This window comes from Cupressus sempervirens, chromosome 11 (genome assembly GCF_028749045.1).
Source record: "Cupressus sempervirens isolate cs-2001-9-10 chromosome 11, ASM2874904v1, whole genome shotgun sequence".
Taxonomy (NCBI): domain Eukaryota; kingdom Viridiplantae; phylum Streptophyta; class Pinopsida; order Cupressales; family Cupressaceae; genus Cupressus; species Cupressus sempervirens.
In genome coordinates, this window is record NC_143128.1 from 356,578,668 (window position 1) to 356,598,174 (window position 19,507).

The following is a 19,507-nucleotide window of genomic DNA, read 5'->3' on the forward strand; positions in this document are numbered from 1 at the left end:
AGCACATGGTGTACTTTGATACATGATGGTGGATTTTGTAGGAGGGATTGTTTCCTTATCCATTTATGTGGCTACGGATTTACCCTATACAATGTATACAACAAGTGGGACATTGCTAATATTATGTGTACTACACACATTACATAATATTGTTATATTTTATTATTTTATTTTATTATGTAATGTTGCACCTAGATGGATGTGCAACATGTAAAGATTCTCATCAGATATATTTGATGAGTTGTATTGTAATATTGTGATAATATTTTATGTAATTATTTAATATTGGAGAAAAGAATTAAATGTTGAAAATGATTGAAATAATTATAAGAAAAGTTGAGGGAGATTGTTGGAATAAAATATGGAACTAGTAAAGAATGTCCTCAATCATTGTTTTGTCATTGATGTCAAACTTACTACTTGCAGGGATGATAATTGCTTTAGTGATCCAAATACTATCAATTAGTTGATTGTCAAGGTGGAGGCAATCAATAAGATGTAACTAGAACACCTAGAGAAAGGTTGAAGTTATGATGTTGTAATGAAGTACAAGGATCAGTTAAGCCATTGATGAAAAAAAGTGTATTTGATGACATAATACAAAGAATGGGCACACTGAAACATATCAAAGAATTAAGATTTTAGCTAAGTCTTTTGTAAAGCTCAAACTAAGTTCATTAGAGTTCAAGTGCAAGGCAAGTTCAAGTGCCGAGCAAGTTCAAGTGCTGAGCAGAACCAAGTGCCGAGCTAGTATAGGTGCTGAGTACCACAAAGGTGTCAAACACCAATAACTCAATAATGCAGAGTTGCTGCATTATTTAGGAAATCGAAGATTCACCAGATCTAAGCTGACAAGGTTGTTATCTAGAAATTTGTGAATTAAAAGGAAGATAAGAATGATGAGTTGGTGGCACAAAACACCATGTAGAACATTTTTAAGATACAACTGGCAAAGTTTCAATAAGAAAACAAGATATGGGGTAGATACATTGTATCCCACCTAATCCATTTTGAAACCCTAAAATTGAAGAGGGAGAATTGAGCGGCAAAGGAAAATCAGACTTCTATATAAGAAGACATAAGTTAATGAGAGAAAGAGAGAGCGAGAGAAGATAGAAGGAAAGAGAGACAGTGGTCAAGCATAAAAGCATGAAATGCTGAAGAATGTGCCTAGGAGAAGATAGTAAAGAAATTCTATTTGTATAGACGACCACAAAGATGATTGCATTGGCAGAATGAGTTAGAAGACTCAAGGAGACAAAGCTTGAGAGGAAGACAAGAAGTCAAACCTAAAGAGATTAAAGCCAAGCATAAGGATTGAGCTGATAGTGTGATCTGAAATCTGCAAAGTATGTTGTAAGTTATATCAGATCAAAAGACCATTATTGTTACTTTCTAGCAATTGTAACTATAAGTCTAAATCCTATGGACTTAGGTTGGTTTAACAGCCATTAAAAAAATTCTTTAACAGGGTGACATTCCAAGTAAATGTTCTAAAGACCTTTAACCAGGCCCATTCCTAACAGTTTGGTGAAATCCTCTAACAAGGTCACATTTAACAGTGTGTTGTAAGCCTTTAACAGGGCAGGCTTTTAATAGGGCATCACTTCAGAAGAGTGAGAATCAAGTAGCATGTTACTGGTGGTTTTTCCCAAATTGGATTTCCACGTAAATCATTGTGTCATGTGTTGATCTTGAATGTTTTATCTTTGCATGTTGATTTACTGTAACTTGCTTATATGATTGATTTAAGTTCAAACAGATGAAAAGGGTATGGATTCATTAAAAGTAGTAAAAAGGTATTAATAGGGCATTTGGACCTTGAATAACTAATTCACCCCCCCCCCCCCCCCTCTCAGTTATTCTAAAGAATTCTAACATTAAATGCCCAATATTAAATGTGAAATCAATGGGTTAGGCAGCACATGATTTATGTAATATCACTTGGTGGTTTTGTGGTACTTGTTACTATATAAGAATCCACAAGGGTAGTTTTAGAGAAAAGACAAAAAATACAAAAAAGGAAAAAGGTGAAAAGGAAAAATTCAAGCAAGACAAGACTTGATAGGTTAGCCAAAGCTAGCATCTATAAAGGTTGGAAGCATGGCATGGGATGTGTGGATTCATGCTTCTTCACATGGATTTATTGGTTGTGGCTATGGCTTTGAAAGCTTCCATGGTTGTATTGAAATGGTGTTTTTTCTAAATAAAACATGGTGATGGATGTTATTGGAGGCTAGGTTTGCTTCCTCAATGGGGGTTTCCCAAGGTATATCTTGTGTTACATTTTTTGGGTATGTTTTCTATTCTCTTGCATGTGGATTTAAATTAAATATTTATTTTAGATCTACAATGGGTTATGTGGAATTTTGGTGAAATCCTCTAACAAGGTCACATTTAACAGTGTGTTGTAAGCCTTTAACAAGGTAGGCTTTTAATAGGGCATCACTTCAGAAGAGTGAGAATCAAGTAGCATGTTACTGGTGGTTTTTCCCAAATTGGGTTTCCACATAAATCATTGTGTCATGTGTTGATCTTGAACGTTTTATCTTTGCATGTTGATTTACTGTAACTTGCTTATATGATTGATTTAAGTTCGAACAGATGAAAAGGGTATGGATTCATTAAAAGTAGTAAAAAGGAATTAATAGGGCATTTGGACCTTGAATAACTGATTCACCCCCCCTCTCAATTTTTCTAAAGAATTCTAACATTAAATGCCCAATATTAAATGTGGGATCAATGGGTTAGGTAGCACATGATTTATGTAATATCACTTGGTGGTTTTGTTGTACTTGTTACTATATAAGAATCCACAAGGGTAGTTGTAGAGAAAAGACAAAAAATACAAAAAAGGAAAAAGGTGAAAAGGAAAAAGTCAAGCAAGACAAGACTTGATAGGTTAGCCAAAGCTAGCATCTATAAAGGTTGGAAGCATGGCATGGGATGTGTGGATTCATGCTTCTTCACATGGATTTATTGGTTGTGGCTATGGCTTTGAAAGCTTCCATGGTTGTATTGAAATGGTGTTTTTTCTAAATAAAACATGGTGATGGATGTTATTGGAGGCTAGGTTTGTTTCCTCAATGGGGGTTTCCCAAGGTATATCTTGTGTTACATTTTGTGGGTATGTTTTCTATTCTCTTGCATGTGGATTTAAATTAAATATTTATTTTAGATCTACAATGGGTTATGTGGAAACATTTTTTTTTTTGCAAATTTCCTTCCATAATATGCGAAGAGAAGAGAAGAGTATAGGTGCAAACATGAAGTATTATACTATGAAGGATTGAGAATATCATATGTCATCCAAGGGTTATGTTATCATCTAAAAAAGCAAGTGACCTATTCATAAGTAGTGAATGTGAAAGAGAAAGACAAGTTTTATTAGATTGGAGGAAAGGATTAGTTAGTAAGGAGAAGACTTGAAATTAGCTGGCAGAGCAAAATGAGAGATAGGTACTGAATTAGTTTTAATAGATTTGTATCAAGGTAAATCTCTTAACAGATCCTTGTAAATATCCTAATAGATTCCTTACTTAATTTTAAGTGTCAAATCCTTTAACAAGGTGAAACCTAATAGTTTCTTAAGTATTTAACAAGATAGACTCCTCATAGAGTAGATCATATGTTACAGTAAAACATTATAACCCTAACTGGTTAACTTTATTACTATAGTAGTGAAGATTTGTGAGTATCATTCCCACCATAGTTTTACCTTCACCTTGGAGGGTCTTTGGGAAACAAATAGTGTATTATGTTTTATTACTTTTGTGCATGTGATTGTACTATTTTATAGGTTACAAGCAATTTTACATTTATAGTTTTGCATGTACAACTTATTGATAGATGTGGATGAAGCTGTGAAAAGTGAAAAGTGATATAGATTCTAATTCACACCCCCCCCCCCCCCGCCTTCTCAGTATCTATTTTACTCCTCTATAAATCAACAAAAAGGATGATAGGTTCAAGGAGGTGACGATCTTGCATTAAATAGGTACTAAACCCTCATTAAATTAAAGTGCTTCTAATTTAAGATGGTACAATTTAGCCCCCACTTTGGCAAGAGTTTGGAGTTGATCCAAACTCTTGGTAAAGTAGAACACAAGACATAAGATAATCTTATCACAATCAAAGAGATAAATAATCCAGCAACCGTCCAATGGATTAAGTCTTTGCTAACTCCAAGATCATAATAAGAGAGAAATCATTGACTAAAAGAAGCAAAGAGAGAAGGAGTTTGATTAATTCTCCAATGAGAAATTCATGTCATATTTTGAATCATAGTAAAATAAAAAATGTGTCACTTGTGTATGGGACTTAGCATGCCATGCTTGAATGTGTTACCTATATAGGAAATTTAGCAATTTTTTATGTGTTACGTATATATAATATTTAGTATGTATGTTTGATCCATGTATGGGACTTAGCAAGTTGTTATGTGTTACCCACATATGATATTTATCATGTGTGTGTAAAGGAGAGAGAGATCTCATGCCAAGGATGCTAACTTCTTAATTTGAAGGTGTGAATGAAGAATCTATTATTTAGGATTGCGCATAATCCATAAAGCGATTAACAATATGTATTGAGAAAGAAGTGACTAAGTAGCAATGCATAGATTTGAGGATAACCTAGGAATCATACCAAGTATCTAGGGCTAAAATTCCCTAAGTTGTGTACTTAGAATATGTATTTAATACCCCATGATTGAAAGTAGAATGAGTAGTGTATGTCCCCAAATTAAAGTCATTACTAACACTTTAACAAGAGCAATGGCTTAACAGTGTATATGTGTATCCACTAAGAGATGTTTCCACTATGATATGCCCCCAAGAGAGGACAAAACAAAGGAAATGAACACATAACATATTTAGAGAAAAGAGGGATCTACTAACTTTGAGGTCAATATGATCATATGATAACATGTAAATATTATATCAAGTATGAAATGTCATTATCCCAAAAAGGATGTAGAACTACACCACAATCAAAAAAGACACATAAGAGTTACAAAAAAATCTCTTTGGACTACCATCATGGAGACCAAAAAGAATTGGTGCTACCATGTCAAAATCCATGCAGATAACAAAAGGATACAAGTACAAACACTAGCACATGTACAATGTAGCATATCACAACATATAGAAGAAGTGAGATACAAATAGAACAATGCTATGAAATTTTAATACCTTGTGCCAATGGAGTAACAAAGGTCATCTACATAAATCTAAACAAACATATAGCAAGCACAAGATGGGGGAGCACATCGCAATAGGTAAACACACAAAAGGCTACAATGATAGAGTACTCACTCAAGAATATTTCTCTCATCCCCTATCTCAATCAATAGTATGTAGAGAAGGTGGACAACTTGCAAGAGGAGAAATTTTCAATACCAAAGTAAGAATAGATAGTTCTAAAGAAGGATTCACTTGAGAGTTTCTATTCTGAAGAGTAGAGTAAGTGTAAACTATGCCAAAAGCATGTTAGGAAAATCAACATCAAGATCAATAATCTCATGCTAATCATCATATAAATTATCTTCTTCATCAAGATTAATATGAATAGAATCCAAAATAAGAATATTGCATTTATCTATCTCATTGGTATGATTAACTTCCTCTATAGACATGGGCTCATGAGAAGCATGCATATGAGCTTTAGCATGAGCCTGGTGATTTTTTTAATGTTTACAAGCATGTTGATTACACTTATTCTTACCAAAGAATGAGAAGGAATCCCAATAACCATAGGTTCCTTACCATCCTTATATTGGTTAATAGGAGCAACACTAGGAGGTTGGGAACTAGGAGGAAATACACTAGAAAGATTGTTAGATGCAAGAGGTGGTTGTCCATTAGAAATAGAAGAATCAAAATAAATAGGTGTAGAAGGTGTAGTAAAAAGACTATGAGAGATATTCCTAGGCATGCTCAACTCAAAAATATTATGATATTTATGAGCTTGATAAGATCGGAAAAGATAATTGGGATGAGTAGGAGGTATAGTAGGAATAGAAGGCCAAAATAAATCAAGGGTAGCACAATGTCTAGGCCTAGAAGGATGATAAATACTATGATTGATCAGCTTAATCTCACCATCCTAAGGAAAAAATAACACACTAAAGAATATGCAAAGCAATGTCGTGCATGGAAGTCAACAAAGGTAAACCAATCTTTACTTGGAATTTATTGGAAGTAAGAATGAAAAAAAAATTATTATTCACCAATTTACTACAAATATCAACGTGCAAGGAAATGGAACCTTGACGGTGATACAAGAAACCATTATAGGTTTGGGTCCAAGTATCAATTAAATTGTAGAAGTCATAATGTATTTATTTAGCATACAAATGTTCCTCGGTTATCCATTAACCATGAAAGTAGGATCAACAAGATAACCATAAGAAGAATACTTAGCAATCCGAGTAGAAATCACTAGTAGATTTGAGGTCATTTTTCAACCAAAATTTTTGACCATTTATTAAATTGGTCGTTATGGAAAGGGAAACTATGGCTTTTTTTTAATCGATGCCCGTGTTGGTTAAAATTTTGACCAACACGAACTTAGTGTTGGTTGAAATTTTGACCAACACGAGCCTAATATCTAAAAATGGCAAATGTCGCCCATTTCATTAGAACTATATTCAGCAAATGCTGCCCATTTCATTATTTTCTCCATTCAGCTTCAACGCACACGTGGGAGTTGAAGAACCAAGAGCTCTGAGTGAAAACATAGATTTTTATGAAGTTCTATGTAGGTCTTATTGAAGAGACCTTTCTATTGGTCTGTCATAGATTACTACCCTTCTTCCCGAGAGCTTCGTGGGGGAACACGCTAGGGGGTTTACTGCACAAGGCTCATGCAGAGGGCTCTAGCTCCCAGCAAATAGAAGGTGTTTAGCTCTGCACCACATAGGGATTAGCACGCTTTTGAGAAGAACATGGAGTAGTAAAAGATCTAGCATGTGAGACACGAAAATCATGAAAAATTTGCAAATTAGAAATATTATAACATACTCTTTCCCATAACTTTCTATACTGGAGGTAAGCTTTTGGAAATATTAAGCCTCGAGTGTTGTCCTCTTGTTTACTTAGAGATTTTAAGCCTTCATTCTCTGTGTTTTTAAAGTGCTCGATACATGTTATGTTACTCAATGCTGATGAGATGCATCATTATGCAAAATGGCAATTGGTTTGCATTATTATTTAATGTTTTTATTTTCAAAACAATGTGTTTTTGAACTGCAAATTCCTTGCTCTGATTCCTATGTTCTAATCATATATTGATCTTCGCCCTTCATTTCCATTTTTCTCCATCTATAACTAGACTGTAGTTGCATTTTAAGACAATGACCAAAGGAAGACATTAAGTTCAAAACATCTTGAAATTAAAACACTTCAACTATTCCATCGGGTTTTATGAAATTGGGTTTACCAAAAACTGTTATGACGGAAATAAATAAATCGCAGTGATTTTCCTAGAAAGAAACTTAGTCATTTACTATGAATCTATTGAGAAATACATGCATTCAATGAATACTAAGTGAGTCCTTTGCCCTATCTCTTTTGGGCTGTTGTGGAAGCATGATATCATCTTTGATTCTCTTATTTGTTTTATGCTTTTTTTCATGTCAAGCCATTATGACAATTGGCTTACTATAATTTATCAGTAACCTTTTGCCTCATAGGGGTTTCATACTTTATATGGTGCGAGATCAGTTCTCTTCTATTGATCTTTGTTTCACATCTAAGTTGTGATCTTCATTTCTTTGAACCTTTCTTGAACCCTTTAATTTCTTCCATAAAGTATTTTTTGATACATTTAATTACATCATTTTTGATAAATAGAGAGGCTTGAACCAAATCTTCTTTCAATAGAGGTTGGTGTGGACTATGTACACTCTCTATAATGGTTTCAAAGTGATAAAATTAGAGTTTTATAGGATCTTTTGACTTCAATAGCTCTCTATTCCATACTGGTTCTAAAGAGGGATTAACCTCTCCCCTTTCCATTTTTGCAAGGCCTTTAAGAAATTGACCCGCTCCTTGTCCATCACATATACTATGGTGGAAACTCACTCCCACAATAAAACCACTGCATGCAAAATGAGTTACCTATATGAAGTAAATAAAAGAAATAACAAACAAAACAATGCACAAATCTTGTTAAAAAATCATATATTAAATCATTAGTATAAATCAAAATAAATAAGTTACAAATCCATCAAATGTAATGAAAATGATGACAAAAAAAATACTAGAAACTAGGAGATCCAAAAAGTTGCTTGAATATAGAAATTGGAAAAGAAAATTCAAGATAATAAAACCCAATGTAAGAGAGTAATACAACTCAATATAGGATAGTAAGAGTCAAGGATTTAGGAGTATCCATTCCACCAAATTTGTTAGTGGCATTGATCTTAGAGTCTTGCACTTAGCAATATTAGAATATTCTTGGTGGGTTTGTTAAGAACCATTCAACTTCACCAATCGTTAACATATGTTTTGATATATGAAAATTATAAGTAATAGAATTGACTTATCGTAAAATTGTTATCATTTTGTTCAAACTCCCATTAGAACACTTTTCATCAACAAATGTTTCAATATACTAAAACTATGAATAATAAGATTTCCTTACCTTAGTGGTGTTTATCATTTTGTTCAAACTCCTCTTCCATCTATGACCTTTCCAACTCATTTTTGAAAGCAAAAGCATAACCCTTCTCCCCACCCCCCTTCTCCTTAGGGAAGAATTAAGCTTGGAATAAAAAAGTGAACTTTGACTATTTAAAACTTTGGTCTAGAAATTAAGCTTAGTGTGTGATGTTTAAGTTGTTCCTTCTCCCCAACCCCAAAGATAAAACACTTTCTAAAGGAGATAAACTTAATCCTTCACTTTTCTATAAATAAAAAAGTAAATCGAAGAATTATTTAAACAACCAGAAGATGAAAGTTCTCGATAGGAGTAGTGATAGGTGGAAGTGAATAAAGCAGTTGTTGAAATGATGAGTTGCCATCATCCAAATCTCCCAAGGTTGAAAGAGTGTTATCTGCCATTGCTTCCACAAACAGAGCGCCCTCACTTGTGCAATCCACTTCAAAATCCCCATTTTCTTTTCCTCTAAGCCTCCCAGCCAAGGGAAAATAATATAGTAGAGAAAGAAAATTGGTTTAAAATTAAATTATGTATAAAAATTTTGCATCAATCTTTCAGATCAGATTTCATGATTCATCATCAGGATATTATGAATCACAAAGTGGGGTATAAAAATTGTGTACACAATTTAATCTAGAGATAGCTTTCTCTATTACAATCTAGATTGTGGAAATCTCTTATTATTGATACTAAGTATGAATTATCCAACTATATTAAACATCTTACACAATTCGCTAAATAGAGATGAATAGGTCTTTAACCTTGAAGGTTTGATTGTTTCCAAGAGTCAATATAGTGGGGAAACTTCTATCAATTGTGCTTGTTGCTACTGTAATTAACCAGGGAGTTGTATTTGTAACTGTATTTGAGTAAGGTCTAGAGTTTCCAGCTGAACAAACTACAACAATTCCTTTTTCTAGAGCATAAAATGATCCAATAGCAATTGCATCATCAAAATAAGCATCTAGTGAAGGTGGTGATTCAAGAAACATAGAGAGCACATCCATACCATCATGAATTGCATCATCAAATGTAGCAAGTACATCAGTTGAATTGCAATCACTAGTAGCCCAACATACTTTGTATCTTGCACAACCCCCCACCACCCCTGCAGGACCTTTGTGCACAAATTTCGATAACATCTGTCTATTAGTATAGATAATTTGGAGTCCATAATTATTAAGACATCTTAAATATTGAACGACACTTTGAAATGACCACTTTTCAACACTTTGACGCTTAATGAATTCTACAAGAAATTTTATTGATATGGAAAATGAAATAATTTTTTTTAAAATAGTTAAATTACATTAAAAATAACAAAGTAAATTGTTGAAATCTAATATATAATTTAGACTCAAAGAATGTACAAAATTAATTATAGTCACTTTCCCATTGCAAAAATACAAAATTACACAACTCAAAGCATGTCTATCCAGAAGCAAAATTGGCAGTATACTTTTAGTCCAATCAATCAATCCATCACATCAATAATTTAACACAACTGGCTTTCTTGGGGCTTTGTCCAGGGAATTCTAGAATCAGAAGTGGAATCATTTTTGGATTTGAACTAAAAATTGTTGGGTCTAATCTACTCTTGGATGTGGTAACTTATAAACAATTGTTAGGCTTAATGAAAACCATTTAAAAAATGACATTTTGATGGCAGAAATCAGATAGACAATTTTGTTTTCTTTGATCGATGGGACTAAATACAAATTCCTATGCATAGATTGACAATGACTCCAAACACAATATTTTCTAGACAAAAATTTTACTATCTTGAATAAGAAAATTAGAAATGAAGAATTTGAGAGAAGAATAATGGCATAGCTATACATAAATGCGAATGCAAATGTAACCAATGATCTATGGATGACCAACTAAAGAAACTATTTCTAGTGATGAGCTATTATGTCAAAGATGGTGTGATTCAAAGGAATTGGATAAAAAATAAATATTAGCACAAGAACAAAAAAAAACATCAGGTTATTGTGAATGGACTTAAATGGTAATAAAGAGGCTTTTATATCTATGTGGTCGATGTTCTCAGGAGCCTCCAAAAGAAGCCTGGGAAAGATATGTCATTTGCATACCCATTTCACTCAAAAATAACCTTTGTATGAAGCCATTTCTAGGCTATGGAATTCTCTTCCATGAAAAATTATGAAGAAATGTGCTTAATTTAGTAACATCAATGAAAATCTTCTATCCATGACTCAAATTAAGAGAGCCCAAGAATTCAAACAAGGCATTAGAGTGTTGTTGTTTTCTTTTTGCACCTAGGATCTTAATGTAACAATTTTTGGTTTTAATATGATGGTAGCTGATACTTTCAAATATAATAATGTGTAGTAAAACTTATGTTCAATATATGAATAATTTAACAATAAAATTAAACAAAAATGCAAAAATAAAACAATAATTCAAAATAGAGCAAAAGATGTCAACTAGGCTCAAAATACTTTAAAAAAATTGAAGTATACAAAAACTCATACCCATAAATGATATGATTAGGTCATTGAACAAACTATAAGAATGGTAGAGAAAAAAGAAAACTAGGAAAAGTACCAAAATAATTACTTTATTGAACAATACACCAACACTTTGGAGAGAGCCTCTCTAATTATTTTTGTAGGATCAGCAGAAATATTGTCATGAGCATTGTAAACTAATAAGGAAGTAAAGATATGTCTTCTTAACATGGCTAAGTTATCAATAGAAGCCCTTTCAATTTGTGCACAATGTTCTATTTATAACTGGGAATCCAATAGGATAATAATGAAGCATAACTTCTAGGAAGTTTGGCCTAGAAACCAGATGATGTGCTGAGGGTCCCGTGTGGGGCCTGTAATTTTGTACGACTGCCTTTGAAATTTTTATTTTCAGTCAACAAAATGCAGCTGAAGACCAGCCTTGGGAAGTATCTGAAAACATGCCTTTATTTTAATTACAAAGCTCCCTAGCTTCACTAATTTAACTAAAATGGATCTCTGTATGAAGCCCACAATCAAACAATGATTCAACTAGTTTTTTCATAGCTTTAAGATTGCACAAACATTGAATATATCATCCTTCAATGCTAAAAATGTCTGAAACCCTAGGTCACATTGCACTCTTCCCTAGAACATCTAATATAAAAGTCAAAACTCATAAACAAAAAATCAATCAATTTCATTTCTAGGGCTTTTATAATTCCTTAATAAAGTTTGACTCATGAGGCTTCACCAATATGTCACTTTAATGACTTATATAACTATTTTTTGTGCTTGAATTAAGTTATGTCATTATTAAAGGCATACTTTTCCATTAAATATAATGGCTCCTCAATAATACTTTATGAAGATAAGTAATAAATTTACAATATAACCATTATAAATAGCTTTATTACTGTTACTATAATTCTAATATCTCATTGATTACTCATCATCTCTCTGTCTCATCTGAACCAGTTGGTCAACCATTGCTTCCATCGCACAACCAACTACCTTACTAAAAATATTAATGGTTCTTTTTATTAACTCCTAACCTACTATAACTAGTAATTCCTTGAGTATTTGATAAAATCAGTAGTGCCAAGGGTCATCACTGTATTGAGATCGGTCCAAGTGCCTTGCCAAATGTAGAAATGTTGGATACATAACTTACTATGAATTGTAAGTGTAGCTAACTAAAACAAATGAGGAGCAATCCTAAACACTTCTATACTATAGAAGGGAAAGATCCTCTTGTTTTACTAGATGGGGCCCTCTAGCCATCAGTCTTAACCTACTGTAGACACCTAAAAATCCTTTAGAAAATAAAGTATTTTTATTTTTTGAAAAAATTTGTGATGACATCATCATTTATTAATTATTTATTTATTTAATTTATTAATTTATTTTTATGCCATTAAATCCCTTTATCTTAATTTAAAATATTTAATTAAGGAATCCCTCCTAAAAATGTTTAAATCTTATTTAAACATTATTTCCTTATTTATTAATTATTTAATTAATAAATTGACCAAAAATCCCAAAATAAATTATTTATTTATTTTTTGCCCAAAACTTGGCCAATTTCCTTAAGACCACTAACCTCTTCCAAAATCTTCTAATCCTTCTTTAATTTTGATTAAAGGCTAATCCCATCATTTCCTACCCCTAATCCCAACTCAAAATATTTAATTAAGATTAAATATTAATCCTCATGTTTATTAAAAATATTTTAATATATATCTCCTCAACCCAAACCCTTGAAATAAATTAAATTTTATTTATTTCCTAAAAACCTTATTTATCCTCATCCTAGGAAGTTCTAGACTCTTCTAGAAAGTCTTCATCCTCATCCAAAGCCTAGACTCTTCTAGAAGATGTCAATCCTTATCTTTGACCCTAATCCTAATCCCCCCCCAACCTTTTCACATTCCCTAAACATGGGTTAAGACTTGCTAACCCAAGCCAAAGCCAACAAATATCTCCTCCTTCACCCACCCTCATTAAATGCCATCCACTTGCCCATCTCTAACAAGCCTAATCTAATTTTAACCCAAGCCTAATCCAAGCCTTAATCATTTGCACATTCCTAAGTCAAGCTTAAGACTTTCTTAATCCATCCCAAGTCAAAATATCTCAACTCTCTCACAAATATCCCAGCCATAAAACTTTATGAAGCCCACAAAGCCATAAATGACTCTTACAAGCCCATTCATTTCTCTTACAAGCCATTATGAGGGTCTTTATGAGCTTTGAGCCTCCTTTGTTGACCCCTCAACCCCTCTTGCTCTAACCAATGACCCTATGACATTTGTCACTCTCTGATTGGCTATAAGGAAGCACAATCCATGTGCTCTCCTCTCATTCAATCTAAACCTTCCATAAGCTTTCTCCCATCCTTGCATCCTATCCCTTGATCCCTCAAGCCCTTCGCCTATTTAAGGAATCCTCTCCCAAGCCATTTTAACACAATCTAGAAAGTAAAGCCATAATGCCATTTTGAGAAGCCATTTTTACATCAAATCCATTCACCAAAATCTATCAAAAATCCTTCATTGAAGCCCATTTGAGAATTTGAGCATACATACATAATCAAGCCATCTTAGCTATTAGACACACCTCTACATCAAGTGATCATCCTCATTGAGAGAGCCTATCCATGGCTCATATTCTCATTTGAGGACTTCACTTTGTCTCTCATGAAGTTATGTTAAATTAGTATGCAAATGTTTTTTGATTGTTTTAATTAAGTGTTTCTAACATACTAAAGTAGCATATACACCTATAAGGGCCAATAATAGGTCAATCCAAACATAAACCATGGTGAGCTAAAATGAGGACATTACACTGTATAACCAATCCTACGTGTCAAAAAACACATAGGACACTTCAAAAAACACTTTGACTTAAATACCTTTTGAAATTTTTGGCAACTTGACCACATTATGGAACCACGGGAAAGGTATGATGACACATCTAAGCAACTCTTGGCAAGGGAATGTCCATTTGGTGTTTCTCAAATCAAATATCATGGTTAATCTAATTTGACATTCAAACACTTTCCAATACTATACATGAATTCGATGTTCAACAATTGTGCATTTTAGGCATGTAACATGTATCCTTGTGATTTGACCACATGTTTTCATTATGAAAGTCTCTATGATTTAGCATTCAAGGTCATCCCATTTGACTTGATAGTCATAATATTTTTTTAATATTATGAGATTTCAATTATAAGACAAATGTATTAAATACAGTTTGCTACCTACATTGCTTCTAATGTTTTGAAGAGTATAATTTGGAGATTAGTTATCATACAATTCTCAAAGTGGATATGTAAGACCAAAATACCTTAAAATTTGAGAAAATACTTGCATCAAAGCTCCTGAATTCCTAGCTCAAACTTTGTTACTTTAGAGAAGCAATTGTTTGGATTTTGTTCCTGTACAATTGCTACAAGAGTCCATGTGGCTACTGTAACTGGAGAGTGTACAAGAGGGGTCTGTTGAAGAGGGATAACTTGTGATCTTTGCAAATACAATAGAATGTATTTCAGGTTAGTTCTGCTCAACATATAGAGAAAAATGTTCAAGCATTCCTATTAGTGGATGAGAATCTCTCTCACTTTTCTTTTCATGTTTACTTTTGAAATGATGATTTTTGCTAGTTACTTTAGACACTTCAAAGAATGTAATCCATGGTTGATCTGATATGATTACCAATTTCTATAGTATTATGGAGCTAGCAAGGGAACAATTGTATTGATTTATATGATTGATTCTAACATGAATTTGATTGAAATTTGTATTTTAATTTATTTTAAATGTGTCCCAGTTGGGCACAACTTACAATAGTTTGTATGGTCTCTTTCACTTTAAACTTGATGATAGATGATGTGTTATAGGAGTTGATACCTCAGATTTTGTGAAGCATAGAACTATTTTCAATTTGATAGTTGTATTAAAATTTAAAAAAATCGTTCGATTTTTACAGAGACTACTCTCTATAGCAAAACAGTAGTTAAGGGAGATCATCTCAGCATTTGAATTTCTAGATCATTCTTCTCTAGACATGGTAAACACAAACTTCAATTTAAAATTATTTGCATGGTGGCAATTTCTCAATAATGATATTTGTTTATTTAATATTTAGACAAGGAGACTTTTGAAATATGTTTCAGTATTATTTTTCTCCATACTAACCTATTTGACATTTTTTCTATTAGTAGTGTTATTTACTAGATGTAGTTTACAGGATATTCTTAGATGAGACTTACATTTGGGATGTTGTATGGTGAGCAAAAACACTCTGACCGAGTAGGCCTGCACACCTCTCTCTGATTTGGAGAGATTTGTTAAAGACATTGAAGGGTTATTTTCTAAAATAGGTATGTTGACCCAGGCCTTTTCAAAGATTCAAAATATTTTATGACATTACAATGCATAGATTGTTAGCTAGAAATTTTTATTCTGATTGTGTCAATTTATAGAAATGGAAATCAATATAGGGAATGGATTCGAAATTTCATACCCTATAAAGTAGCAGTTCAGTGTTATGGAGGGTAATCATGTAGGGACACCGTGTGAATCAGATTTTCTAGTGTTCCATGTACAAACATACCATTTTTATAAGATGTTCCACACACTCATGTATTATATTGCTGCCAAATATTAGTCATCCTTATATTTTTGAACATAGATATTAATACGCATTCTATTAAGCATTTGAGATCTATTTTCTATAAGCTACATTGCAAGATTCTCCAAACCTAAATAATATGATAACATTTCACCTACTCACTACCATGAAACTATCATATGTAGTTTTGATAATTTTGATTCTGTTATTCATAAATTTTAAACTATACATTATTACACCAATCACAGTGGTGGGATTGTGGATATTCAGCCTTCCTAAAACATATCCAAAAATCAAAATCATCCAACAGTTAGATAGAAATTTATGGCCTCTGCACTGAGACCGATTATTATTGTCATAGAATTTATGAGTTCTGCCCTCTAGAACATCAAATAACTTCCAAGATACAAAACCAAACAATATCAAAACAAATTTATTTGAAAGATGCATGAATCTTATTTCCCAAAAGGTAAAACTCAGCATTTTTCCATGGTCAAAATGTGTTATTTGATCAAACCCTTATCACTAGGTCTGTAAATAAGAGTTTCAAGACAATTTTTACAAAACCCAAAGGATTTGTCAATATACTTCTCATCCAAAACCTCTAATTTTCTTCAAATGAAAGAGGATTAAATATACTTCACTTCCAAATAGATTGAACTTATTTATCAATCCATTAACATAACAATAAATGCATGAAAACAGGATGTAACATGACTGCAAACAAAAAGATAGTTTTGAATTTACACAAATCATATTTAAAACTTCCTTGAATATTCTTACAAAGTTTGGCCAAATGGTTTTATTCATATGTTGACCCTTTCTTTACTTCTTTAAAAGTCTTAATTCACGAAGCTCCTCTAAGTCCCATTGTAGTTGGGTTACTCATTCCTTCTCTAGCAAGACTGGTTGATTCTAAGTCTTTATGATTTTATGCTTGTAATTTCATGCTCACCATATAGGTCTGAAATGAGACAAGACAGTCTTTAAAAGAAGTAACAGTACCAACATTAGATATTTCTCTTCCTTTGGAGGAATTGGCTCCATTACCATTGCTATCAATATAGAATACTAGGATCTCATTAGATTATTTTTCTCCCTCTTAACTTCAACGAGCCCTATTCATCTTTAGAGATCCCATTTTTCATCACCAAATCTCCATTAAATGATCTCTAGCTTCTCATGGAGTTCCTATATTAGAAGCTTCATACATAGTATCACTTCCATCATTTGCAATAGCTGGTGATAATCCAGATGTAACCAATGTATGATTGCCAACTAAAGAAATACTAGAGCCAATGTTGAGATCTAACTCCACAATAATAGCTAATGAGTTTCCATGTTTTTTAATCAATGGGTTAATCTATTGAATTATTAGAAAATTTACGAGTCAATAAAAAAAACTCATCAAATCAAGCTCGGTGTTATTCTCAATTATAACAACAACCATTTAGGCCAACTGTTCGTAAACTACATATTGATATTTGGTTCAAACTTGATAGTTTGGATGGTGAATCTGATAATTGTTTTATGGTTGTAGAAGAAGAACTCATTTTTAGCATATCCTTGCTCAAAATAGTTTCCACAAAAATTAAGATCCACCAAATATTCTACACTTCAAAATAGAAAACAATCAACTGATGCTAGTTGTACACACCATGTTTACTTTGGTTCTAATTATCTTCCTACTAAATAATAGTATAGGGCTTTTCTATAAAACAATGCTACTAGCTGCCACATTTCTAAAATGATCAACTGCATGCCACTATCAACTATACTCTTGCACCTATGCTTGGTAAAAGCACTAGTATATAGTACTTAAGCTACCACTAAATATCTAAACCATTATTTTTCAAAGAAGCTGTAAGGCATAATTTGAGTGAATTTAAATACTCGAGGCAATTCCTAAGTGCGGATGTTTCAATTCCTTAGTGTCAAAACTTGAATATATTTCATGCTTATCATTTCCTCTAGCAATTCTTAAGTAAAACATCATTAAAATAATTGTTCCCTTTGAAAGTGTTAAAGAGTGTATATATACAATATTTTTGAAGTTTTTTTGTGCTAAATGAACCTTTTGTGATCAAGTCTTGTAAATATCTTGGTTGGTACAACTACAAATTTCTTACTGGCTTTGTACTAGTACCCAAGATTAACATTGATGACATTAGTAGAATTCCAAGTTTTTCTCTTGTATTCCTATTAATTGTAATAGTGAATCAGCATGCTAGTTCTTTCTAAATCATTGCATACTTTCGATGGAAATTAATTCAGGATGATCTATTACACCTAAAACTGGTGACAAATTTGTGTCCTTTTTGAAAATCCCTATGGAGATATTGGAGATATTGAAAATCATCTACTTGGTAGAATGCAAAGCAGTGAAGGGACTTTTTAGTCATCACTTAATTAGGGTTTGGTATAGCTTTTTGGTCCATATTACTCTAGTAGTCCTAATGCAAGTGTTTTTTTTCCTTCTTCATAACCTGAGATTGTAAAATATCATGCATAAGTATCAAACCAATATAGTGAATGGATTCATAATTTTGTACCCTGTAAAGTAGCAGTTCAGTGTGTAAGTAATAGTTAATAGAATAGTTTTGTAAAAGATAAATAAAAATTTTAGTATGTGCTTGATATAACAGCTTTGGTTTTTTTTGTCTCGAGATAGATTCTTGTCAAAGAGTTTTCTTGTTCATTGTGGTGTTAACAAAAATAGTGAGAAGTGGTTACAAGGGTTATCAAGGTCAAGGTTGAAGGCATGAGAAGACATTAAGGTCTCAAGATAACCAACATGACCATGTTAGAATAGTTGATGTAATAAGACCCTGTGAAGGTCCTTTTTGATATGTTTGTAATCATTTTAGTTACATTTGAAAACATTAATTAACAAAAACCATATATGTAGATATAATCATTAATCACAACATGTCCAACTTATTTGTAGGTATATTTTTCTATGAAGAAAGACCATGCCTGACAATATGAACCCAGAACAAAATAATGAGACAATGGCTACATTGTGGGATCAGTTCTGAAGAAAACCTGATAAATTTTATTGTCCTTGCAAAAAGTGTAAGGGCTTAAAGAATTGAAGAATTCTAATCACAATAGCCCAGAGTCATTGTAGGCAATATGGTCATGTTGAAGGGGGCCACAATTTTTGTCCATTGTTGAATGTGGATTTCCTACTAGAGGAACATGGAGGTGTGAATATCCAAGCTGAGGATAACACTCCCATGGAAGAATATGATAATGTGCTAGAGGACATGATTGAAGAAGATGGTATTGGGGCAAGTGATGAAGAGGCTCACAATGATGGTACTAGTGAATTTGATAATAATGATGAAGATGGTCTTGATATACCTTTACTTGAGAAGGCACATGAGCCCTTATACGAAGGCTCTCAAACAACTCTATTGTTAGCTATAGTGTTGTTGGTGAACTTAAAGGTTATGAATAGTATATCCAATGTAGCAATGTCACGTATGCTAAGGTATGTCATTTTTGTCATCTTCAATGTTAGCATACAATTACTATTCACTATATTAATAATGCATATTTGTTGTTGTAGGTTGATTAGTGAGTTGGTTATCTATGCAATTTGTCCCTTGTGGAGAGTCCTCTCCATCCCCTAGGAGTGACCACTCATACTGATTAATCAAAAATTCCTTTAGGCACCATGTCTTTCCCTTTATATTTAAATTTTAATTCCATAGATTGATAAT